Source organism: Schistocerca cancellata, chromosome 5 (assembly GCF_023864275.1).
Source record: "Schistocerca cancellata isolate TAMUIC-IGC-003103 chromosome 5, iqSchCanc2.1, whole genome shotgun sequence".
NCBI lineage: Eukaryota > Metazoa > Arthropoda > Insecta > Orthoptera > Acrididae > Schistocerca > Schistocerca cancellata.
In genome coordinates this window covers 783242958-783269038 of record NC_064630.1, presented here as the reverse complement: position 1 = coordinate 783269038, position 26081 = coordinate 783242958, and positions in this window count along the sequence as shown.

Sequence of the window (26081 nt, the reverse complement as noted above, 5' to 3'; positions counted from 1 at the left end):
TCGAATCAGATGAGAACAACCATATCACTTAACTATACACAGTAACTGACTCTCTGCACTACTTTCCTACTCCAGTTACAACATTTCCTGCTGCTGTTGTTATTACCCTACACTAGTCTGATCAGAAATCCTTATCTTCTTTCCATTTCACTTCAGTGATCCCCACTATATCTAGATTGAGCCTCTGCATTTCCCTTTCCAGATTATCCGTCTTCCCTACCGCGCTCAGGCTTATGACATTCCACGCCCCGAGTTATCCTTTCGTTTGTTATTCCGTCTTTTTCTCATGATCGCCTCCCCCTTGGCAGTTCCCTCCTGAAGTTCCGAAATGGGAACTAATCCGGAATCTTTTGCCAATGGTGAGATCATCATGACTCTTTTTCAATTATAGGACACATATCCTGTAGATACTCATTGTGTGTCTTTAATGCCGTGGTTTCCATTGGCTTCTGCATTCTCATGACGTTGATCATTGCTGGTTCTTCCGCTTTTAGAGGCAGTTTGATACCCCAAGGGCAAGACAGTGTCCTGAGCCTTTGTCTGCTCATCGGCCCTCTTTGACAATTCCAATGGCAGAACGAGGGTTCCCTATTATGCCGGAAGACTTCGGGCGTCATTGCTGGATTTTTACTATAAATTTAATCAGTGGCGTGGTTCGAACCCGGGACCTAGGGCGTTTTGGTTATCAGTCAAACACGCTACCGCTAGACGCCGAGTGCGTGACTGCAAAAGAGGAAAGTTGTTTGTCAAGGTAGAATCGTTCTCAAAACATATTTAGTGGAAAACAAACACGAACAGAGACGAAGTGTTAATCTCGACATGCATTTTAACAGTTTTTCTATGATTATTTTCTGAACACAGAGTAGTATAGTGAAAGAGGGCCTCCAGGCCAAGAGATGTCTTCTGATATCAAACGTAGAAATTACTAAGAATGTACGTTTCGAGCACAGCATTTTAGAGAAACATGGGCTGTGGGAAAACCGGAACAGAGGGGAATCGAGACATTTGAGATGTACTACTACAGAAGAATGCTGAAAATTAGGTCGAGCGTGTTCTCCACTGAATCGGAGAGGAAACGAATATATGGAAAATACTGACAAGGAGAAGGCATAGGATCGTAGGATGTTTGGTTACGGTACTCATGACCCCTGAGGGTAAAAATCTAAATGTCGTGTGACTAGGGCCTCCCGTCGGGTAGAACGTTCGCCAGGTGCAAGTGTTTCGATTTGACGCCACTTCGGCGACTTGCGCGTCGATAGGGGTGAAATGATGATGATTAGGACAACACAACACCCAGTCCCTGAGCGGAGAAAATCTCCGATCTAGCCAGGAATCGAACCCGGGCCCTTAGAATTGACATTCTGTCGCGCTGGTGTCATGCTGTCACCGTTCAGTGTGTTTTGAGTGATCTGATGCTTAACTGAAGATACTGATACTTTAAGTTTACATATCTTTTAAACAAATAAAGTTACAGAGTTGATATTTACAACATTTGTCATTTTAATGATGCACTTATATATGAAATGTCGATCGTTAAGATAGACTAAAGCTTTTAGATTTTAGCACTCAGGTCTCTGTTACAAAACTTGTTAATTTCACATTAAAATTAAATCCTAAACTGTTATAGATATGATCAATAACCAAGTCTTATTGGGATCACCATGAAATTTTTATGGAGGATGGCAGATTAAAATTACTGTGGCTTCATTCTCTGCACTACTACAGAATTAAATAGTTTTCATAAATGTTTCCCTTTATGGCCGATCTTAGGTCCGCCATATTTAACACTGCTATGTCTCCTTGGCCACAAAAGTCTCCTACTGGGTTCCCCTATGACGTATTGTTCTCCTCTGTCTCACTCGCACACTACAGCGCTTAGGTCTCAACAGACAATATACGCCTGTGAGTTTCCCCACCTCGTGGTGAGTCTGCACCCTTTGTGGCATGCAGTTCTGGACGGCAGCGTTAGTTTCACAATTCCTGTAGACTGGCTCTTTCGGCCATATACACTCCTGGAAATTGAAATAAGAACACCGTGAATTCATTGTCCCAGGAAGGGGAAACTCTATTGACACATTCCTGGGGTCAGATACATCACATGATCACACTGACAGAACCACAGGCACATAGACACAGGCAACAGAGCATGCACAATGTCGGCACTAGTACAGTGTATATCCACCTTTCGCAGCAATGCAGGCTGCTATTCTCCCATGGAGACGATCGTAGAGATGCTGGATGTAGTCCTGTGGAACGGCTTGCCATGCCATTTCCACCTGGCGCCTCAGTTGGACCAGCGTTCGTGCTGGACGTGCAGACCGCGTGAGACGACGCTTCATCCAGTCCCAAACATGCTCAATGGGGGACAGATCCGGAGATCTTGCTGGCCAGGGTAGTTGACTTACACCTTCTAGAGAACGTTGGGTGGCACGGGATACATGCGGACGTACATTGTCCTGTTGGAACAGCAAGTTCCCTTGCCGGTCTAGGAATGGTAGAACGATGGGTTCGATGACGGTTTGGATGTACCGTGCACTATTCAGTGTCCCCTCGACGATCACCAGTGGTGTACGGCCAGTGTAGGAGATCGCTCCCCACACCATGATGCCGGGTGTTGGCCCTGTGTGCCTCGGTCGTATGCAGTCCTGATTGTGGCGCTCACCTGCACGGCGCCAAACACGCATACGACCATCATTGGCACCAAGGCAGAAGCGACTCTCATCGCTGAAGACGACACGTCTCCATTCGTCCCTCCATTCACGCCTGTCGCGACACCACTGGAGGCGGGCTGCACGATGTTGGGGCGTGAGCGGAAGACGGCCTAACGGTGTGCGGGACCGTAGCCCAGCATCATGGAGACGGTTGCGAATGGTCCTCGCCGATACCCCAGGAGCAACAGTGTCCCTAATTTGCTGGGAAGTGGCGGTGCGGTCCCCTACGGCACTGCGTAGGATCCTACGGTCTTGGCGTGCATCCGTGCGTCGCTGCGGTCCGGTCCCAGATCGACGGGCACGTGCACCTTCCGCCGACCACTGGCGACAACATCGATGTACTGTGGAGACCTCACGCCCCACGTGTTGAGCAATTCGGCGGTACGTCCACCCGGCCTCCCGCATGCCCACTATACGCCCTCGCTCAAAGTCCGTCAACTGCACATACGGTTCACGTCCACGCTGTCGCGGCATGCTACCAGTGTTAAAGACTGCGATGGAGCTCCGTATGCCACGGCAAACTGGCTGACACTGACGGCGGCGGTGCACAAATGCTGCGCAGCTAGCGCCATTCGACGGCCAACACCGCGGTTCCTGGTGTGTCCGCTGTGGCGTGCGTGTGATCATTGCTTGTACAGCCCTCTCGCAGTGTCCGGAGCAGGTATGGTGGGTCTGACACACCGGTGTCAATGTGTTCTTTTTTCCATTTCCAGGAGTGTATTTAAATGAGAGCGCAGTGCTCGTTAACTCACACACTGTATTGCCGCCGACACCCTGTACCGCAAAGGCTTTTTGAAGGCATACAGCATGCGTGGCGAGGACCCCCGTCTGGCCATTCTGATTTACGTTTTACGTGATTTTCCTAAATCACTTCAGGCAAATGCCAGGATGATTCCTAATGACCGCGTAGTCGACGGGACGTTAAACACTGATCTCTTCCTCCTCCTCCTCCTCCCTTCTCAGTCAGCTTGTTTCGTGACAGGAAACTTTCAGTAATTACATTGGTTGCTTCGGTGCATCCTGACTATCCGGCGTTGCAACATCGCCGATCATAATGCAGTAAGCTTTTTCGTCAGCCCTTGCCTATACGTTCACATTTCGGAACTCATGGATACATAAATCATATGGCGGACAGGGTGGCCAGCAATCAGCATTTGTTTGCTGACGATGCCATGGTGTACGGTAAGGTGTTGGAGTTGAGTGAGTGTAGGAAGGTACAAGACGACTTAGACCAAATTTCCAGTTGGTGTGATGAATGGCAACTAGCCCTGAAAGTGGATAAATGTAAGTTAATTTGGATGAGTAGGAAGATCAACCCTGTAATGTTCGGATACAGTGTTAATAGTGTCCTGTTTGACACAGTCAAGTGGTTCAAATACCTGGGCGTAACGTTGCAAAGCGGTACGAGATGCAACGAGAATCTGAGAACTGTGGTAGGGAAGGCGAATGGTAGACTTCGGTTTATTGGGAGAATTTTGGGAAAGAGCGGTTCACCTGTAAAGGAGACTGGATATAGGACGCCGGTTGCGACCTGTTCTTGAGTATTACTCGAGTGTCTTGGATCCGTAAAAGGTCGGATTGAAGTAAGACATCGAAGCAGTTCAGAGGCCGGCTGCTGGATTTGTTACCGGAGGTTCGAACAATAGGTAAGTGTTGCGGAGAAGACGACGTTCTTTTCGAGAAACGCTATTGAGAAAATTTAGACAATCTGCATTCGAACCTGACTGCCGAACGATTCTGCTCCCGCGAAGATAAATTGCGTGCAAGGATCACGAAAATAAGATACCAGAAATTAGGGCTCATACGGAGGCATATAGACAGTCGTTTTCCCCTCTGTCTATTTGCGAGTGGAACAGAAAAGGAAATGACAAATAATGGTACAGGGCACCCTCCGCCACGCACCGTACGGTGGCTTGCGTATTATCTATGCACATGTAGAATATTTCTCATTCCCCTGATTCATCTCGGTTCAACAATCACCATACTTCACAATTTGAGACGATAATCTGTAAAGAGTGAAAACATGAACACACACACACACACACACACACACACACACTGTAACACGCTCTCTCTCTCTCTTCCCCTCTCCCTCCCTCTCTCTCTCTCTCTCTCTTTCATTGAGACCTGAATGTTTTGTTCTTTAGTGTCCATCACGTCCCTAGGGTATATCTGAATACTTATCCTATAGCGAAGTGGCAGCTCACCCCCTCAGAACTGTGACAGGAATCGTTAACACATTGTGTCAGCACAACCTCACGTTTGTGACTTTTTCTGTAATATACTGAAAGTTAATCATTTTATGGCTATTGTCAAACTGTACTTTACACAGTGTCCCTTTTTCTTTAATTATACTACCAGTTTTGGCGTCGAAACGCTTGCAGTATCTGGAGACCAAAGATTAGCAGATGAGTGCCATTTCCTGTCTAAATGGGAAACAGTGATAGTCAATACATTCCTCAGTTTTTATCGACTGTCCGTACCGATGAGCCAATAGACTAAGTACCTTCTGCATCTCTCTCCATCTCATCCTCTCTCCAGTCGCTAGAACCTTTATGTAACATCACCATACTTCACAATTCTAGATGATAATCTGTAAAGAGTAAAAAAATGGATACACAGAGTTACAGACCAACATCGCTACTCATTGCAGGAGCATAGAGCTTAATCTAGGGAGCTTTTCCAAATAATCAGCCTGCTTTCAAGAAACATCTAGCGTGAAACAGCGCCAGATGACTGCACGGACATTCCGGCTGAAGTAGACACTATTTTCGCCCAGTACACTGAGCGGCAGATGTCTTTAAATGTGGTTAACAGCTATGTAACGTCTTTAGACAAGTGAACTACCGCATAGTATCCCATAAATACCTAGGTGTTCAATTCCTGCAGTCACATCGTATACTATTACGAAATCATATGAAACGGAATGATTATCAGTAATAGCAAGGCGAATGAAGTCTCTTGCATTCTTCAAGAGGATTCTGGGAAATCATAGTGTACCTATTAAGATGTTAAGACGCTAGCGCACCATTTCCTTGCCGAGTAGAATCGACAGCAGGCAACGAAGTAATTCAGAGGCGCGCTGATAGAGCAGTAAGTAATCGCTATACTACAAAGGAAAACATTAATGAAGACACTAAGCGGATTTGAAAGGGCAACTTTGGAAGATTGCATCCGTAGTATAGTTTGCATAGTATATGAGAAGATAAAAAAAAAGCATGTATGATGGATTTCAATTATTCTTTCCCGTTTCCATACGAGATAGGAAGATAGTAGAGAGTAGAGGGAATAGAGAGTAGATGATGATGATGATGATGATGATGATGATGATGGTGGTGGGAAATACATACCACAATTCATGGTAAAGTGGTTGCCGAATGTATACGTATGCAAATGTAAAAGTTGTAACAAATGCCGGGTTCGCATGATTTCCTTTTTTGTGCGACACTCAGGTGCGTTTTTTAAGCATTGAGCATTTTTTCGTGTATCACAGTTGTCTATTCACGACACACGTTGTGAGCGTCTCTCTCGAAATACGGTATTACCATTGCTCTACATTCACTTGCTATTCTGACATCAACAACGACACGCGCGCTCTGGAGACCAGAATAATTAGTGGTCATGTACGGACAGTTCGCAAACACGCTGTCCGTAGGTCTGTTTAGGGAGTACTCGAAAGCTATTTTATTACATTCTAATTACCGAAATAGAACGTAACGTTGCCTTTGGAAGGATTTCGTGTTGTGCCTGTATCAGCTCTTTTTAGTCAACGGGCTGAATGTCCATTATGTAATGAGAATAGCACCGTTTCATTTGGAGTATTCTCTTTGGATGCAGAAAGTATTCAGTAACAACAAGTCCATATTAGTTGAGAATGAGCGCCAACGCATTTTCAGGCACAAAATTCTGCGTTTAATGTAGACGGAGCTTCGCTTTGTCGTGGGCTGTATCATTTTAATGAGAGACCATTACAAAAAAAAAAAAAAAAAAAAAAAAAAAAAAAAAAAAAAAAAAAAAAAAAAACAGAGGAAACCTCACCAAAGGCAAATGAAAAATATTTTAATGCGGTAATTTCGGACTATGAACCTTTTGAATGTTAATATTTTGAAGCTTCAATCCCTATACAGTTAGGAACAACCACTTTTTTCCCGTGACGATGCTGTCTAAATAACCAACTTTCCTGGCTTGGTATTCCATAACGTAAAACATTGTCGAAATCACTCCTCAATCACGTTTGGCTCACACGCAACTACAACAGTTTTTGAACAGCAGTTGAAAGTCTGCGATGATGAAATTGTCAAGAGAAGTACTGTCACATAGCGAAACTGTATACTACCGGAAAAAATGCACCCCACTTAACGATAAGGTCATTTTCTTGACAAGTGAGGTGACCGGTAGCTCACCATTGTTGGAACATATGATAAATTCAGACCAAATGGTATCCAAGCAGCCGCAACATTACACAGTGTGCCCTCTCTGGCGACAAGGCTCTTCTCGCATGCAAACGATCATAAAGGTGCCGAATAGGCATCTTGCGATTCAACAATGATTCTAACAGGCCCTGGAGAACGAGTAAATGCGCATTTCACCACGTCCTATACGTGTCCAGTTGGTGAGAGCTCTGGCTATCTCGTTGAGAAGGGGAGCTATCGTACACCACGAAGAGTACGTTGCGTCGGAGCTGCAGTATGTTGACGAGTTCTGTCCTGCTGATAAATGCCATTATCCCCCTGCCGAAGAAATGGCAGTAGCATGACGATAACTGACGCTGCACTGTAGCGGCCACTGGCTATTTTTCCCGCAGAAACACCAAATGTGACCGCGAGTTATTACTGGTGATCCCCCATACCATGAAGCCCGGGTTGGGGCATGTGTATTGCGGGCGGATGCTCTCTGAATGGAATCGGCGTCTCACCAGTTGTACGTCATACACGTGTACGTCCATCACTCGCATACAGGCGGAACCTGAAGACAAGTGCCCGATATTCCACTCGCCTGTGAACTCTTTCGCGACACCGGTGTAGTCTTGCTTGGCGGTGTCGCGAAGTCGGTGGTAGACTGGCCAAAGGCACATTTCATGTTACTCCTGCTGCTGTCCCTGATGACACAGCAGAATATGGTCTATAGGTGTGGGAATGTTCCACAGACTCCCACTGAAAGCAACAACACACCAGAGGTGAATTGTGTTCAACACATGCAGCCACCGGCCGATACGTTCATCTAGCTTCCTGGAGGCTCACAATGCGACCCCGTGCAATTGGCTGAACTACGTACTTGTCCGCTCCGGCCGGTTGTACCCTAGAATGAATGTTGCGAACATTGTTCACCTCCAAACTCGGCACAGTTCCTTCCTGCAGAATCAAAACACGGGGTCAGAAGCACGCCTCCTCTGATCGCCGCGATGACCGTGACAAATACATCCTAACAGAAACTTCCTGGCAGATTAAAACTGTGTGCCCGACCGAGACTCGAACTCGGGACCTTTGCCTTTCGCGGGCAAGTGCTCTACCAACTGAGCTACCGAAGCACGACTCACGCCCGCTACTCACAGCTTTACTTCTGCCAGTACCTCGCCTCCTACCTTCCAAACTTTACAGAAGATCTCCTGCGAACCTTCCAGAGCTAGCACTCCTGAAAGAAAGGATATTGCGGAGACATGGCTTAGCCACAGCCTGGGGGATGTTTCCAGAATGAGATTTTCACTCTGCAGCGGAGTGTGCGCTGATATGAAACTTCCTGGCAGATTAAAACTGCGTGCCCGACCGAGACTCGAACTCGGGACCTTTGCCTTTCGCGGGCAAGTGCTCTACCAACTTTTTTTTTCTCTCATTTTGTTCGCTGCATCTGCTCGGGGCGGACGTCGTAAGACATCCACTTATGTTCGTTGTTGATCGATTGACTCAGTTTCTTTCATTACAGAGGGCATGTAACCCTCTGACCGAACACGCTGAGCTACCATGCCGGCTACCAACTGAGCTACCGAAGCACGACTCACGCCCGCTACTCACAGCTTAACTTCTGCCAGTACCTCGCCTCCTACCTTCCAAACTTTACAGAAGCTCTCCTGCGAACCTTCCAGAGCTAGCACTCCTGAAAGAAAGGATATTGCGGAGACATGGCTTAGCCACAGCCTGGGGGATGTTTCCAGAATGAGATTTTCACTCTGCAGCGGAGTGTGCGCTGATATGAAACTTCCTGGCAGATTAAAACTGTGTGCCCGACCGAGACTCGAACTCGGGACCTTTGCCTTTCGCGGGCAAGTGCTCTACCAACTTTTTTTTTCTCTCATTTTGTTCGCTGCATCTGCTCGGGGCGGACGTCGTAAGACATCCACTTATGTTCGTTGTTGATCGATTGACTCAGTTTCTTTTATTACAGAGGGCATGTAACCCTCTGACCGAACACGCTGAGCTACCATGCCGGCTACCAACTGAGCTACCGAAGCACGACTCACGCCCGCTACTCACAGCTTTACTTCTGCCAGTACCTCGCCTCCTACCTTCCAAACTTTACAGAAGCTCTCCTGCGAACCTTCCAGAGCTAGCACTCCTGAAAGAAAGGATATTGCGGAGACATGGCTTAGCCGCAGCCTGGGGGATGTTTCCAGAATGAGATTTTCACTCTGCAGCGGAGTGTGCGCTGATATGAAACTTCCTGGCAGATTAAAACTGTGTGCCCGACCGAGACTCGAACTCGGGACCTTTGCCTTTCGCGGGCAAGTGCTCTACCAACTGAGCTACCGAAGCACGACTCACGCCCGCTACTCACAGCTTTACTACTGCCAGTACCTCGCCTCCTACCTTCCAAACTTTACAGAAGCTCTCCTGCGAACCTTCCAGAGCTAGCACTCCTGAAAGAAAGGATATTGCGGAGACATGGCTTAGCCACAGCCTGGGGGATGTTTCCAGAATGAGATTTTCACTCTGCAGCGGAGTGTGCGCTGATATGAAACTTCCTGGCAGATTAAAACTGTGTGCCCGACCGAGACTCGAACTCGGGACCTTTGCCTTTCACGGGCAAGTGCTCTACCAACTTTTTTTTTCTCTCATTTTGTTCGCTGCATCTGCTCGGGGCGGACGTCGTAAGACATCCACTTATGTTCGTTGTTGATCGATTGACTCAGTTTCTTTTATTACAGAGGGCATGTAACCCTCTGACCGAACACGCTGAGCTACCATGCCGGCTACCAACTGAGCTACCGAAGCACGACTCACGCCCGCTACTCACAGCTTTACTTCTGCCAGTACCTCGCCTCCTACCTTCCAAACTTTACAGAAGCTCTCCTGCGAACCTTCCAGAGCTAGCACTCCTGAAAGAAAGGATATTGCGGAGACATGGCTTAGCCGCAGCCTGGGGGATGTTTCCAGAATGAGATTTTCACTCTGCAGCGGAGTGTGCGCTGATATGAAACTTCCTGGCAGATTAAAACTGTGTGCCCGACCGAGACTCGAACTCGGGACCTTTGCCTTTCGCGGGCAAGTGCTCTACCAACTGAGCTACCGAAGCACGACTCACGCCCGCTACTCACAGCTTAACTTCTGCCAGTACCTCGCCTCCTACCTTCCAAACTTTACAGAAGCTCTCCTGCGAACCTTCCAGAGCTAGCACTCCTGAAAGAAAGGATATTGCGGAGACATGGCTTAGCCACAGCCTGGGGGATGTTTCCAGAATGAGATTTTCACTCTGCAGCGGAGTGTGCGCTGATATGAAACTTCCTGGCAGATTAAAACTGTGTGCCCGACCGAGACTCGAACTCGGGACCTTTGCCTTTCACGGGCAAGTGCTCTACCAACTTTTTTTTTCTCTCATTTTGTTCGCTGCATCTGCTCGGGGCGGACGTCGTAAGACATCCACTTATGTTCGTTGTTGATCGATTGACTCAGTTTCTTTTATTACAGAGGGCATGTAACCCTCTGACCGAACACGCTGAGCTACCATGCCGGCTACCAACTGAGCTACCGAAGCACGACTCACGCCCGCTACTCACAGCTTTACTTCTGCCAGTACCTCGCCTCCTACCTTCCAAACTTTACAGAAGCTCTCCTGCGAACCTTCCAGAGCTAGCACTCCTGAAAGAAAGGATATTGCGGAGACATGGCTTAGCCGCAGCCTGGGGGATGTTTCCAGAATGAGATTTTCACTCTGCAGCGGAGTGTGCGCTGATATGAAACTTCCTGGCAGATTAAAACTGTGTGCCCGACCGAGACTCGAACTCGGGACCTTTGCCTTTCGCGGGCAAGTGCTCTACCAACTGAGCTACCGAAGCACGACTCACGCCCGCTACTCACAGCTTTACTTCTGCCAGTACCTCGCCTCCTACCTTCCAAACTTTACAGAAGCTCTCCTGCGAACCTTCCAGAGCTAGCACTCCTGAAAGAAAGGATATTGCGGAGACATGGCTTAGCCACAGCCTGGGGGATGTTTCCAGAATGAGATTTTCACTCTGCAGCGGAGTGTGCGCTGATATGAAACTTCCTGGCAGATTAAAACTGTGTGCCCGACCGAGACTCGAACTCGGGACCTTTGCCTTTCGCGGGCAAGTGCTCTACCAACTTTTTTTTTCTCTCATTTTGTTCGCTGCATCTGCTCGGGGCGGACGTCGTAAGACATCCACTTATGTTCGTTGTTGATCGATTGACTCAGTTTCTTTTATTACAGAGGGCATGTAACCCTCTGACCGAACACGCTGAGCTACCATGCCGGCTACCAACTGAGCTACCGAAGCACGACTCACGCCCGCTACTCACAGCTTTACTTCTGCCAGTACCTCGCCTCCTACCTTCCAAACTTTACAGAAGCTCTCCTGCGAACCTTCCAGAGCTAGCACTCCTGAAAGAAAGGATATTGCGGAGACATGGCTTAGCCGCAGCCTGGGGGATGTTTCCAGAATGAGATTTTCACTCTGCAGCGGAGTGTGCGCTGATATGAAACTTCCTGGCAGATTAAAACTGTGTGCCCGACCGAGACTCGAACTCGGGACCTTTGCCTTTCGCGGGCAAGTGCTCTACCAACTGAGCTACCGAAGCACGACTCACGCCCGCTACTCACAGCTTTACTTCTGCCAGTACCTCGCCTCCTACCTTCCAAACTTTACAGAAGCTCTCCTGCGAACCTTCCAGAGCTAGCACTCCTGAAAGAAAGGATATTGCGGAGACATGGCTTAGCTGCAGCCTGGGGGATGTTTCCAGAATGAGATTTTCACTCTGCAGCGGAGTGTGCGCTGATATGAAACTTCCTGGCAGATTAAAACTGTGTGCCCGACCGAGACTCGAACTCGGGACCTTTGCCTTTCGCGGGCAAGTGCTCTACCAACTTTTTTTTTCTCTCATTTTGTTCGCTGCATCTGCTCGGGGCGGACGTCGTAAGACATCCACTTATGTTCGTTGTTGATCGATTGACTCAGTTTCTTTTATTACAGAGGGCATGTAACCCTCTGACCGAACACGCTGAGCTACCATGCCGGCTACCAACTGAGCTACCGAAGCACGACTCACGCCCGCTACTCACAGCTTTACTTCTGCCAGTACCTCGCCTCCTACCTTCCAAACTTTACAGAAGCTCTCCTGCGAACCTTCCAGAGCTAGCACTCCTGAAAGAAAGGATATTGCGGAGACATGGCTTAGCCGCAGCCTGGGGGATGTTTCCAGAATGAGATTTTCACTCTGCAGCGGAGTGTGCGCTGATATGAAACTTCCTGGCAGATTAAAACTGTGTGCCCGACCGAGACTCGAACTCGGGACCTTTGCCTTTCGCGGGCAAGTGCTCTACCAAGCTTTTTTTTTTTCTCTCATTTTGTTCGCTGCATCTGCTCGGGGCGGACGTCGTAAGACATCCACTTATGTTCGTTGTTGATCGATTGACTCAGTTTCTTTTATTACAGAGGGCATGTAACCCTCTGACCGAACACGCTGAGCTACCATGCCGGCTACCAACTGAGCTACCGAAGCACGACTCACGCCCGCTACTCACAGCTTTACTTCTGCCAGTACCTCGCCTCCTACCTTCCAAACTTTACAGAAGCTCTCCAGCGAACCTTCCAGAGCTAGCACTCCTGAAAGAAAGGATATTGCGGAGACATGGCTTAGCCACAGCCTGGGGGATGTTTCCAGAATGAGATTTTCACTCTGCAGCGGAGTGTGCGCTGATATGAAACTTCCTGGCAGATTAAAACTGTGTGCCCGACCGAGACTCGAACTCGGGACCTTTGCCTTTCGCGGGCAAGTGCTCTACCAACTGAGCTACCGAAGCACGACTCACGCCCGCTACTCACAGCTTTACTTCTGCCAGTACCTCGCCTCCTACCTTCCAAACTTTACAGAAGCTCTCCTTCGAACCTTCCAGAGCTAGCACTCCTGAAAGAAAGGATATTTCGGAGACATGGCTTAGCCACAGCCTGGGGGATGTTTCCAGAATGAGATTTTCACTCTGCAGCGGAGTGTGCGCTGATATGAAACTTCCTGGCAGATTAAAACTGTGTGCCCGACCGAGACTCGAACTCGGGACCTTTGCCTTTCGCGGGCAAGTGCTCTACCAACCTTTTTTTTTTCTCTCATTTTGTTCGCTGCATCTGCTCGGGGCGGACGTCGTAAGACATCCACTTATGTTCGTTGTTGATCGATTGACTCAGTTTCTTTTATTACAGAGGGCATGTAACCCTCTGACCGAACACACTGAGCTACCATGCCGGCTACCAACTGAGCTACCGAAGCACGACTCACGCCCGCTACTCACAGCTTTACTTCTGCCAGTACCTCGCCTCCTACCTTCCAAACTTTACAGAAGCTCTCCTGCGAACCTTCCAGAGCTAGCACTCCTGAAAGAAAGGATATTGCGGAGACATGGCTTAGCCACAGCCTGGGGGATGTTTCCAGAATGAGATTTTCACTCTGCAGCGGAGTGTGCGCTGATATGAAACTTCCTGGCAGATTAAAACTGTGTGCCCGACCGAGACTCGAACTCGGGACCTTTGCCTTTCGCGGGCAAGTGCTCTACCAACTGAGCTACCGAAGCACGACTCACGCCCGCTACTCACAGCTTTACTTCTGCCAGTACCTCGCCTCCTACCTTCCAAACTTTACAGAAGCTCTCCTGCGAACCTTCCAGAGCTAGCACTCCTGAAACAAAGGATATTGCGGAGACATGGCTTAGCCACAGCCTGGGGGATGTTTCCAGAATGAGATTTTCACTTTGCAGCGGAGTGTGCGCTGATATGAAACTTCCTGGCAGATTAAAACTGTGTGCCCGACCGAGACTCGAACTCGGGACCTTTGCCTTTCGCGGGCAAGTGCTCTACCAACCTTTTTTTTTTCTCTCATTTTGTTCGCTGCATCTGCTCGGGGCGGACATCGTAAGACATCCACTTATGTTCGTTGTTGATCGATTGACTCAGTTTCTTTTATTACAGAGGGCATGTAACCCTCTGACCGAACACGCTGAGCTACCATGCCGGCTACCAACTGAGCTACCGAAGCACGACTCACGCCCGCTACTCACAGCTTTACTTCTGCCAGTACCTCGCCTCCTACCTTCCAAACTTTACAGAAGCTCTCCTGCGAACCTTCCAGAGCTAGCACTCCTGAAAGAAAGGATATTGCGGAGACATGGCTTAGCCACAGCCTGGGGGATGTTTCCAGAATGAGATTTTCACTCTGCAGCGGAGTGTGCGCTGATATGAAACTTCCTGGCAGATTAAAACTGTGTGCCCGACCGAGACTCGAACTCGGGACCTTTGCCTTTAGCGGGCAAGTGCTCTACCAACTGAGCTACCGAAGCACGACTCACGCCCGCTACTCACAGCTTTACTTCTGCCAGTACCTCGCCTCCTACCTTCCAAACTTTACAGAAGCTCTCCTGCGAACCTTCCAGAGCTAGCACTCCTGAAAGAAAGGATATTGCGGAGACATGGCTTAGCCACAGCCTGGGGGATGTTTCCAGAATGAGATTTTCACTCTGCAGCGGAGTGTGCGCTGATATGAAACTTCCTGGCAGATTAAAACTGTGTGCCCGACCGAGACTCGAACTCGGGACCTTTGCCTTTCGCGGGCAAGTGCTCTACCAACTGAGCTACCGAAGCACGACTCACGCCCGCTACTCACAGCTTTACTTCTGCCAGTACCTCGCCTCCTACCTTCCAAACTTTACAGAAGCTCTCCTGCGAACCTTCCAGAGCTAGCACTCCTGAAAGAAAGGATATTGCGGAGACATGGCTTAGCCACAGCCTGGGGGATGTTTCCAGAATGAGATTTTCACTCTGCAGCGGAGTGTGCGCTGATATGAAACTTCCTGGCAGATTAAAACTGTGTGCCCGACCGAGACTCGAACTCGGGACCTTTGCCTTTCGCGGGCAAGTGCTCTACCAACTGAGCTACCGAAGCACGACTCACGCCCGCTACTCACAGCTTTACTTCTGCCAGTACCTCGCCTCCTACCTTCCAAACTTTACAGAAGCTCTCCTGCGAACCTTCCAGAGCTAGCACTCCTGAAAGAAAGGATATTGCGGAGACATGGCTTAGCCACAGCCTGGGGGATGTTTCCAGAATGAGATTTTCACTTTGCAGCGGAGTGTGCGCTGATATGAAACTTCCTGGCAGATTAAAACTGTGTGCCCGACCGAGACTCGAACTCGGGACCTTTGCATTTCGCGGGCAAGTGCTCTACCAACCTTTTTTTTTTCTCTCATTTTGTTCGCTGCATCTGCTCGGGGCGGACGTCGTAAGACATCCACTTATGTTCGTTGTTGATCGATTGACTCAGTTTCTTTTATTACAGAGGGCATGTAACCCTCTGACCGAACACGCTGAGCTACCATGCCGGCTACCAACTGAGCTACCGAAGCACGACTCACGCCCGCTACTCACAGCTTTACTTCTGCCAGTACCTCGCCTCCTACCTTCCAAACTTTACAGAAGCTCTCCTGCGAACCTTCCAGAGCTAGCACTCCTGAAAGAAAGGATATTGCGGAGACATGGCTTAGCCACAGCCTGGGGGATGTTTCCAGAATGAGATTTTCACTCTGCAGCGGAGTGTGCGCTGATATGAAACTTCCTGGCAGATTAAAACTGTGTGCCCGACCGAGACTCGAACTCGGGACCTTTGCCTTTCGCGGGCAAGTGCTCTACCAACTGAGCTACCGAAGCACGACTCACGCCCGCTACTCACAGCTTTACTTCTGCCAGTACCTCGCCTCCTACCTTCCAAACTTTACAGAAGCTCTCCTGCGAACCTTCCAGAGCTAGCACTCCTGAAAGAAAGGATATTGCGGAGACATGGCTTAGCCACAGCCTGGGGGATGTTTCCAGAATGAGATTTTCACTCTGCAGCGGAGGGTGCGCTGATATGAAACTTCCTGGCAGATTAAAACTGTGTGCCCGACCGAGACTCGAACTCGGGACCTTTGCCTTTCGCGGGCAAGTGCTCTACCAACTTTTTTTTTCTCTCATTTTGTTCGCTGCATCTGCTCGGGGCGGACGTAGTAAGACATCCACTTATGTTCGTTGTTGATCGATTGACTCAGTTTCTTTTATTACAGAGGGCATGTAACCCTCTGACCGAACACGCTGAGCTACCATGCCGGCTACCAACTGAGCTACCGAAGCACGACTCACGCCCGCTACTCACAGCTTTACTTCTGCCAGTACCTCGCCTCCTACCTTCCAAACTTTACAGAAGCTCTCCTGCGAACCTTCCAGAGCTAGCACTCCTGAAAGAAAGGATATTGCGGAGACATGGCTTAGCCACAGCCTGGGGGATGTTTCCAGAATGAGATTTTCACTCTGCAGCGGAGTGTGCGCTGATATGAAACTTCCTGGCAGATTAAAACTGTGTGCCCGACCGAGACTCGAACTCGGGACCTTTGCCTTTCGCGGGCAAGTGCTCTACCAACCTTTTTTTTTCTCTCATTTTGTGCGCTGCATCTGCTCGGGGCGGACGTCGTAAGACATCCACTTATGTTCGTTGTTGATCGATTGACTCAGTTTCTTTTATTACAGAGGGCATGTAACCCTCTGACCGAACACGCTGAGCTACCATGGCGGCTACCAACTGAGCTACCGAAGCACGACTCACGCCCGCTACTCACAGCTTTACTTCTGCCAGTACCTCGCCTCCTACCTTCCAAACTTTACAGAAGCTCTCCTGCGAACCTTCCAGAGCTAGCACTCCTGAAAGAAAGGATATTGCGGAGACATGGCTTAGCCACAGCCTGGGGGATGTTTCCAGAATGAGATTTTCACTTTGCAGCGGAGTGTGCGCTGATATGAAACTTCCTGGCAGATTAAAACTGTGTGCCCGACCGAGACTCGAACTCGGGACCTTTGCCTTTCGCGGGCAAGTGCTCTACCAACTGAGCTACCGAAGCACGACTCACGCCCGCTACTCACAGCTTTACTTCTGCCAGTACCTCGCCTCCTACCTTCCAAACTTTACAGAAGCTCTCCTGCGAACCTTCCAGAGCTAGCACTCCTGAAAGAAAGGATATTGCGGAGACATGGCTTAGCCACAGCCTGGGGGATGTTTCCAGAATGAGATTTTCACTCTGCAGCGGAGTGTGCGCTGATATGAAACTTCCTGGCAGATTAAAACTGTGTGCCCGACCGAGACTCGAACTCGGGACCTTTGCCTTTCGCGGGCAAGTGCTCTACCAACCTTTTTTTTTCTCTCATTTTGTTCGCTGCATCTGCTCGGGGCGGACGTCGTAAGACATCCACTTATGTTCGTTGTTGATCGATTGACTCAGTTTCTTTTATTACAGAGGGCATGTAACCCTCTGACCGAACACGCTGAGCTACCATGGCGGCTACCAACTGAGCTACCGAAGCACGACTCACGCCCGCTACTCACAGCTTTACTTCTGCCAGTACCTCGCCTCCTACCTTCCAAACTTTACAGAAGCTCTCCTGCGAACCTTCCAGAGCTAGCACTCCTGAAAGAAAGGATATTGCGGAGACATGGCTTAGCCACAGCCTGGGGGATGTTTCCAGAATGAGATTTTCACTTTGCAGCGGAGTGTGCGCTGATATGAAACTTCCTGGCAGATTAAAACTGTGTGCCCGACCGAGACTCGAACTCGGGACCTTTGCCTTTCGCCGGCAAGTGCTCTACCAACCTTTTTTTTTCTCTCATTTTGTTCGCTGCATCTGCTCGGGGCGGACGTCGTAAGACATCCACTTATGTTCGTTGTTGATCGATTGACTCAGTTTCTTTTATTACAGAGGGCATGTAACCCTCTGACCGAACACGCTGAGCTACCATGCCGGCTACCAACTGAGCTACCGAAGCACGACTCACGCCCGCTACTCACAGCTTTACTTCTGCCAGTACCTCGCCTCCTACCTTCCAAACTTTACAGAAGCTCTCCTGCGAACCTTCCAGAGCTAGCACTCCTGAAAGAAAGGATATTGCGGAGACATGGCTTAGCCACAGCCTGGGGGATGTTTCCAGAATGAGATTTTCACTTTGCAGCGGAGTGTGCGCTGATATGAAACTTCCTGGCAGATTAAAACTGTGTGCCCGACCGAGACTCGAACTCGGGACCTTTGCCTTTCGCGGGCAAGTGCTCTACCAACCTTTTTTTTTCTCTCATTTTGTTCGCTGCATCTGCTTGGGGCGGACGTCGTAAGACATCCAATTATGTTCGTTGTTGATCGATTGACTCAGTTTCTTTTATTACAGAGGGCATGTAACCCTCTGACCGAACACGCTGAGCTACCATGCCGGCTACCAACTGAGCTACCGAAGCACGACTCACGCCCGCTACTCACAGCTTTACTTCTGCCAGTACCTCGCCTCCTACCTTCCAAACTTTACAGAAGCTCTCCTGCGAACCTTCCAGAGCTAGCACTCCTGAAAGAAAGGATATTGCGGAGACATGGCTTAGCCACAGCCTGGGGGATGTTTCCAGAATGAGATTTTCACTTTGCAGCGGAGTGTGCGCTGATATGAAATTTCCTGGCAGATTAAAACTGTGTGCCCGACCGAGACTCGAACTCGGGACCTTTGCCTTTCGCGGGCAAGTGCTCTACCAACCTTTTTTTTTCTCTCATTTTGTTCGCTGCATCTGCTCGGGGCGGACGTCGTAAGACATCCACTTATGTTCGTTGTTGATCGATTGACTCAGTTTCTTTTATTACAGAGGGCATGTAACCCTCTGACCGAACACGCTGAGCTACCATGCCGGCTACCAACTGAGCTACCGAAGCACGACTCACGCCCGCTACTCACAGCTTTACTTCTGCCAGTACCTCGCCTCCTACCTTCCAAACTTTACAGAAGCTCTCCTGCGAACCTTCCAGAGCTAGCACTCCTGACAGAAAGGATATTGCGGAGACATGGCTTAGCCACAGCCTGGGGGATGTTTCCAGAATGAGATTTTCACTTTGCAGCGGAGTGTGCGCTGATATGAAACTTCCTGGCAGATTAAAACTGTGTGCCCGACCGAGACTCGAACTCGGGACCTTTGCCTTTCGCGGGCAAGTGCTCTACCAACCTTTTTTTTTTCTCTCATTTTGTTCGCTGCATCTGCTCGGGGCGGACGTCGTAAGACATCCACTTATGTTCGTTGTTGATCGATTGACTCAGTTTCTTTTATTACAGAGGGCATGTAACCCTCTGACCGAACACGCTGAGCTACCATGCCGGCTACCAACTGAGCTACCGAAGCACGACTCACGCCCGCTACTCACAGCTTTACTTCTGCCAGTACCTCGCCTCCTACCTTCCAAACTTTACAGAAGCTCTCCTGCGAACCTTCCAGAGCTAGCACTCCTGAAAGAAAGGATATTGCGGAGACATGGCTTAGCCACAGCCTGGGGGATGTTTCCAGAATGAGATTTTCACTTTGCAGCGGAGTGTGCGCTGATATGAAACTTCCTGGCAGATTAAAACTGTGTGCCCGACCGAGACTCGAACTCGGGACCTTTGCCTTTCGCGGGCAAGTGCTCTACCAACTGAGCTACCGAAGCACGACTCACGCCCGCTACTCACAGCTTTACTTCTGCCAGTACCTCGCCTCCTACCTTCCAAACTTTACAGAAGCTCTCCTGCGAACCTTCCAGAGCTAGCACTCCTGAAAGAAAGGATATTGCGGAGACATGGCTTAGCCACAGCCTGGGGGATGTTTCCAGAATGAGATTTTCACTTTGCAGCGGAGTGTGCGCTGATATGAAACTTCCTGGCAGATTAAAACTGTGTGCCCGACCGAGACTCGAACTCGGGACCTTTGCCTTTCGCCGGCAAGTGCTCTACCAACCTTTTTTTTTTCTCTCATTTTGTTCGCTGCATCTGCTCAGGGGCGGACGTCGTAAGACATCCACTTATGTTCGTTGTTGATCGATTGACTCAGTTTCTTTTATTACAGAGGGCATGTAACCCTCTGACCGAACACGCTGAGCTACCATGCCGGCTACCAACTGAGCTACCGAAGCACGACTCACGCCCGCTACTCACAGCTTTACTTCTGCCAGTACCTCGCCTCCTACCTTCCAAACTTTACAGAAGCTCTCCTGCGAACCTTCCAGAGCTAGCACTCCTGAAAGAAAGGATATTGCGGAGACATGGCTTAGCCACAGCCTGGGGGCTGTTTCCAGATTGAGATTTTCACTCTGCAGCGGAGTGTGCGCTGATATGAAACTTCCTGGCAGATTAAAACTGTGTGCCCGACCGAGACTCGAACTCGGGACCTTTGCCTTTCGCGGGCAAGTGCTCTACCAACTGAGCTACCGAAGCACGACTCACGCCCGCTACTCACAGCTTTACTTCTGCCAGTACCTCGCCTCCTACCTTCCAAACTTTACAGAAGCTCTCCTGCGAACCTTCCAGAGCTAGCACTCCTGAAAGAAAGGATATTGCGGAGACATGGCTTAGCCACAGCCTGGGGGATGTTTCCAGAATGAGATTTTCACTTTGCAGCGGAGTGTGCGCTGATATGAAACTTCCTGGCAGATTAAAACTGTGTGCCCGACCGAGACTCGAACTCGGGACCTTTGCCTTTCGCCGGCAAGTGCTCTACCAACCTTTTTTTTTTCTCTCATTTTGTTCGCTGCATCTGCTCGGGGCGGACGTCGTAAGACATCCACTTATGTTCGTTGTTGATCGATTGACTCAGTTTCTTTTATTACAGAGGGCATGTAACCCTCTGACCGAACACGCTGAGCTACCATGCCGGCTACCAACTGAGCTACCGAAGCACGACTCACGCCCGCTACTCACAGCTTTACTTCTGCCAGTACCTCGCCTCCTACCTTCCAAACTTTACAGAAGCTCTCCTGCGAACCTTCCAGAGCTAGCACTCCTGAAAGAAAGGATATTGCGGAGACATGGCTTAGCCACAGCCTGGGGGATGTTTCCAGAATGAGATTTTCACTCTGCAGCGGAGTGTGCGCTGATATGGAACTTCCTGGCAGATTAAAACTGTGTGCCCGACCGAGACTCGAACTCGGGACCTTTGCCTTTCGCGGGCAAGTGCTCTACCAACTGAGCTACCGAAGCACGACTCACGCCCGCTACTCACAGCTTTACTTCTGCCAGTACCTCGCCTCCTACCTTCCAAACTTTACAGAAGCTCTCCTGCGAACCTTCCAGAGCTAGCACTCCTGAAAGAAAGGATATTGCGGAGACATGGCTTAGCCACAGCCTGGGGGATGTTTCCAGAATGAGATTTTCACTCTGCAGCGGAGTGTGCGCTGATATGAAACTTCCTGGCAGATTAAAACTGTGTGCCCGACCGAGACTCGAACTCGGGACCTTTGCCTTTCGCGGGCAAGTGCTCTACCAACTGAGCTACCGAAGCACGACTCACACCCGCTACTCACAGCTTTACTTCTGCCAGTACCTCGCCTCCTACCTTCCAAACTTTACAGAAGCTCTCCTGCGAACCTTCCAGAGCTAGCACTCCTGAAAGAAAGGATATTGCGGAGACATGGCTTAGCCACAGCCTGGGGGATGTTTCCAGAATGAGATTTTCACTTTGCAGCGGAGTGTGCGCTGATATGAAACTTCCTGGCAGATTAAAACTGTGTGCCCGACCGAGACTCGAACTCGGGACCTTTGCCTTTCGCGGGCAAGTGCTCTACCAACCTTTTTTTTTTCTCTCATTTTGTTCGCTGCATCTGCTCGGGGCGGACGTCGTAAGACATCCACTTATGTTCGTTGTTGATCGATTGACTCAGTTTCTTTTATTACAGAGGGCATGTAACCCTCTGACCGAACACGCTGAGCTACCATGCCGGCTACCAACTGAGCTACCGAAGCACGACTCACGCCCGCTACTCACAGCTTTACTTCTGCCAGTACCTCGCCTCCTACCTTCCAAACTTTACAGAAGCTCTCCTGCGAACCTTCCAGAGCTAGCACTCCTGAAAGAAAGGATATTGCGGAGACATGGCTTAGCCACAGCCTGGGGGATGTTTCCAGAATGAGATTTTCACTCTGCAGCGGAGTGTGCGCTGATATGGAACTTCCTGGCAGATTAAAACTGTGTGCCCGACCGAGACTCGAACTCGGGACCTTTGCCTTTCGCGGGCAAGTGCTCTACCAACTGAGCTACCGAAGCACGACTCACGCCCGCTACTCACAGCTTTACTTCTGCCAGTACCTCGCCTCCTACCTTCCAAACTTTACAGAAGCTCTCCTGCGAACCTTCCAGAGCTAGCACTCCTGAAAGAAAGGATATTGCGGAGACATGGCTTAGCCACAGCCTGGGGGATGTTTCCAGAATGAGATTTTCACTCTGCAGCGGAGTGTGCGCTGATATGGAACTTCCTGGCAGATTAAAACTGTGTGCCCGACCGAGACTCGAACTCGGGACCTTTGCCTTTCGCGGGCAAGTGCTCTACCAACTGAGCTACCGAAGCACGACTCACGCCCGCTACTCACAGCTTTACTTCTGCCAGTACCTCGCCTCCTACCTTCCAAACTTTACAGAAGCTCTCCTGCGAACCTTCCAGAGCTAGCACTCCTGAAAGAAAGGATATTGCGGAGACATGGCTTAGCCACAGCCTGGGGGATGTTTCCAGAATGAGATTTTCACTCTGCAGCGGAGTGTGCGCTGATATGGAACTTCCTGGCAGATTAAAACTGTGTGCCCGACCGAGACTCGAACTCGGGACCTTTGCCTTTCGCGGGCAAGTGCTCTACCAACTGAGCTACCGAAGCACGACTCACGCCCGCTACTCACAGCTTTACTTCTGCCAGTACCTCGCCTCCTACCTTCCAAACTTTACAGAAGCTCTCCTGCGAACCTTCCAGAGCTAGCACTCCTGAAAGAAAGGATATTGCGGAGACATGGCTTAGCCACAGCCTGGGGGATGTTTCCAGAATGAGATTTTCACTCTGCAGCGGAGTGTGCGCTGATATGGAACTTCCTGGCAGATTAAAACTGTGTGCCCGACCGAGACTCGAACTCGGGACCTTTGCCTTTCGCGGGCAAGTGCTCTACCAACTGAGCTACCGAAGCACGACTCACGCCCGCTACTCACAGCTTTACTTCTGCCAGTACCTCGCCTCCTACCTTCCAAACTTTACAGAAGCTCTCCTGCGAACCTTCCAGAGCTAGCACTCCTGAAAGAAAGGATATTGCGGAGACATGGCTTAGCCACAGCCTGGGGGATGTTTCCAGAATGAGATTTTCACTCTGCAGCGGAGTGTGCGCTGATATGAAACTTCCTGGCAGATTAAAACTGTGTGCCCGACCGAGACTCGAACTCGGGACCTTTGCCTTTCGCGGGCAAGTGCTCTACCAACTGAGCTACCGAAGCACGACTCACACCCGCTACTCACAGCTTTACTTCTGCCAGTACCTCGCCTCCTACCTTCCAAACTTTACAGAAGCTCTCCTGCGAACCTTCCAGAGCTAGCACTCCTGAAAGAAAGGATATTGCGGAGACATGGCTTAGCCACAGCCTGGGGGATGTTTCCAGAATGAGATTTTCACTTTGCAGCGGAGTGTGCGCTGATATGAAACTTCCTGGCAGATTAAAACTGTGTGCCCGACCGAGACTCGAACTCGGGACCTTTGCCTTTCGCGGGCAAGTGCTCTACCAACCTTTTTTTTTTCTCTCATTTTGTTCGCTGCATCTGCTCGGGGCGGACGTCGTAAGACATCCACTTATGTTCGTTGTTGATCGATTGACTCAGTTTCTTTTATTACAGAGGGCATGTAACCCTCTGACCGAACACGCTGAGCTACCATGCCGGCTACCAACTGAGCTACCGAAGCACGACTCACGCCCGCTACTCACAGCTTTACTTCTGCCAGTACCTCGCCTCCTACCTTCCAAACTTTACAGAAGCTCTCCTGCGAACCTTCCAGAGCTAGCACTCCTGAAAGAAAGGATATTGCGGAGACATGGCTTAGCCACAGCCTGGGGGATGTTTCCAGAATGAGATTTTCACTCTGCAGCGGAGTGTGCGCTGATATGAAACTTCCTGGCAGATTAAAATTGTGTGCCCGACCGAGACTCGAACTCGGGACCTTTGCCTTTCGCGGGCAAGTAGTCTACCATTTTTTTTAAATTAATTAATTAAGGAAATAAATAAAACTGAAAATGCTCAAATGAAAGACATGAAGGCATTGCGAATAGTACAAACACAAAAGAAACATGCTCCTATAGCAATGAAATGAAATTCGTGTCGGGGGCGACACCTGCTCACGACCCGACGTTCGATAGAGCAAGAGAGCCATCTATCGACTCGTTCTCCAGACGTAGGTGTAAGACTGGGTCGTCTTCTCGAAATTAACTAAGGGTCCGTAAGTGTGATCGATGTCAATCTCGGCTTCTTCGTCTATCTCATCTCTCACCCGTCACACCCCATCTGGCCGGCGGGTCGGTAAATGTAAGTCGCAAGTAATTAGCGAAGTCTTGCCTATATTTCTTATGCTGTTGCAGCTTCGTGTTCCCATCCAGGAGAAAATGCCAAAAATCAATTTTGTCCTTTTCCGATTCGTTATACACGTAGCCCACCACCATTCCCCGCACCCATGTCACTGCATTGGTTTTTTGGACCGGGAAATGAGATTCTTGGGGGAAAAAAAGTGTGTCTGATGAAATTGTGTGAGGGGCGGAGCGTAACAGGAACGCCAATATCTGTTGTGCCAAGTGCCACACTGGAGCCGTCCCACTACATGCTAAACGATGTTCATCAGTGTCCACTGTTGCGCAGCCTAAACATAGTGGAGTGTCTGCCAAATGAATCGCGTGCCGCCGTTGATTCGTTGCGAACTTCCTATTTACCACCACATACCATGTTGAGCGTACCGACGTTGGGAGGTAAACGTTCCGTATAACGCGCCAGATCTGTCGCCAGTTCTTGTCTGGGTACTTCTTTTCCAGGGTATTCCTGGGACACCGGCGCAGTAAGAGATGGTATACGTCTCGCGTCGTCGGTAGTCGTGTTGTTGGGAAGGAATCTCTGACATAGCTAAGCTCCAAAAAAAAAAGACTTGAAGTGTGACAGCTTCGGTGAAATATGGCCCACATCGACTGGTGGCAGCATTGAAGTGGGCGCTAGTACATCGGCCAACGCACCCGAGATATTGCGAAATTGGCCGCGCCACTGTCGGAAAATCGTACTGACGAATAACGCCCGTGCCTTTTCATATACGTTCACTAGACCAAGTCCACCCTCTCCAGGTGGTAGCGTAAGCGTTGTGTATCGGATCTTAAACAGGTGTCCCACACTCACGTAGGTTCCGAAAGTTGCTTGTATGCGTGATGCCATTGTGCGCGTTAAAGGCAGGACATGCGCTACGTGAGTGAGTCTCGGTGCTAGGTATACGTTAACATAGGTCACCCTCTGAATCATATCCAACGCTCTTAGTTTCTGTAACAGCACCATTGTCCGCATCAGCTTTAATATGCGTCGGTAGTTATCCGCTGCCGTCCGCTGCACATCCGTGTGGAACGTAATACCTAGGCATTTTACGGTCTTAACTAAGATGAGCGGCCCTTCCTCCCCCGGTTGTAATCCTCGACCGACATTCATGCAGCGTGATTTTTGTAGATTAAGCACGCTTCCTGCCGCCATCCCGTATCGCTGTATCCATGCCAACGCCGCACGTACTTCTTCGCCTGTCTGTGCCACCAGCATCACATCGTCAGCATAAGCGCGGCAATGAAAGGTCAGTTGTGGCAACGGCACTCCCTCCAACCGTCTTCGGAGACCATATAAACAGGGTTCCAAAGCCATTGCATACAAAAATATCGACAGGGGGCAACCTTGACGAACTGACCTTGAAATAACAATGTAGTCAGTGCCCCACCCATTCACCGAGACCTTTGATCGTACGCCGTGTAACAGTCGCATGATCACTAGGATGAAGGCCTGTGGGATTCCCAATCTGTCCATCACCGCATGCAAAAAGGTATGATCCACTCT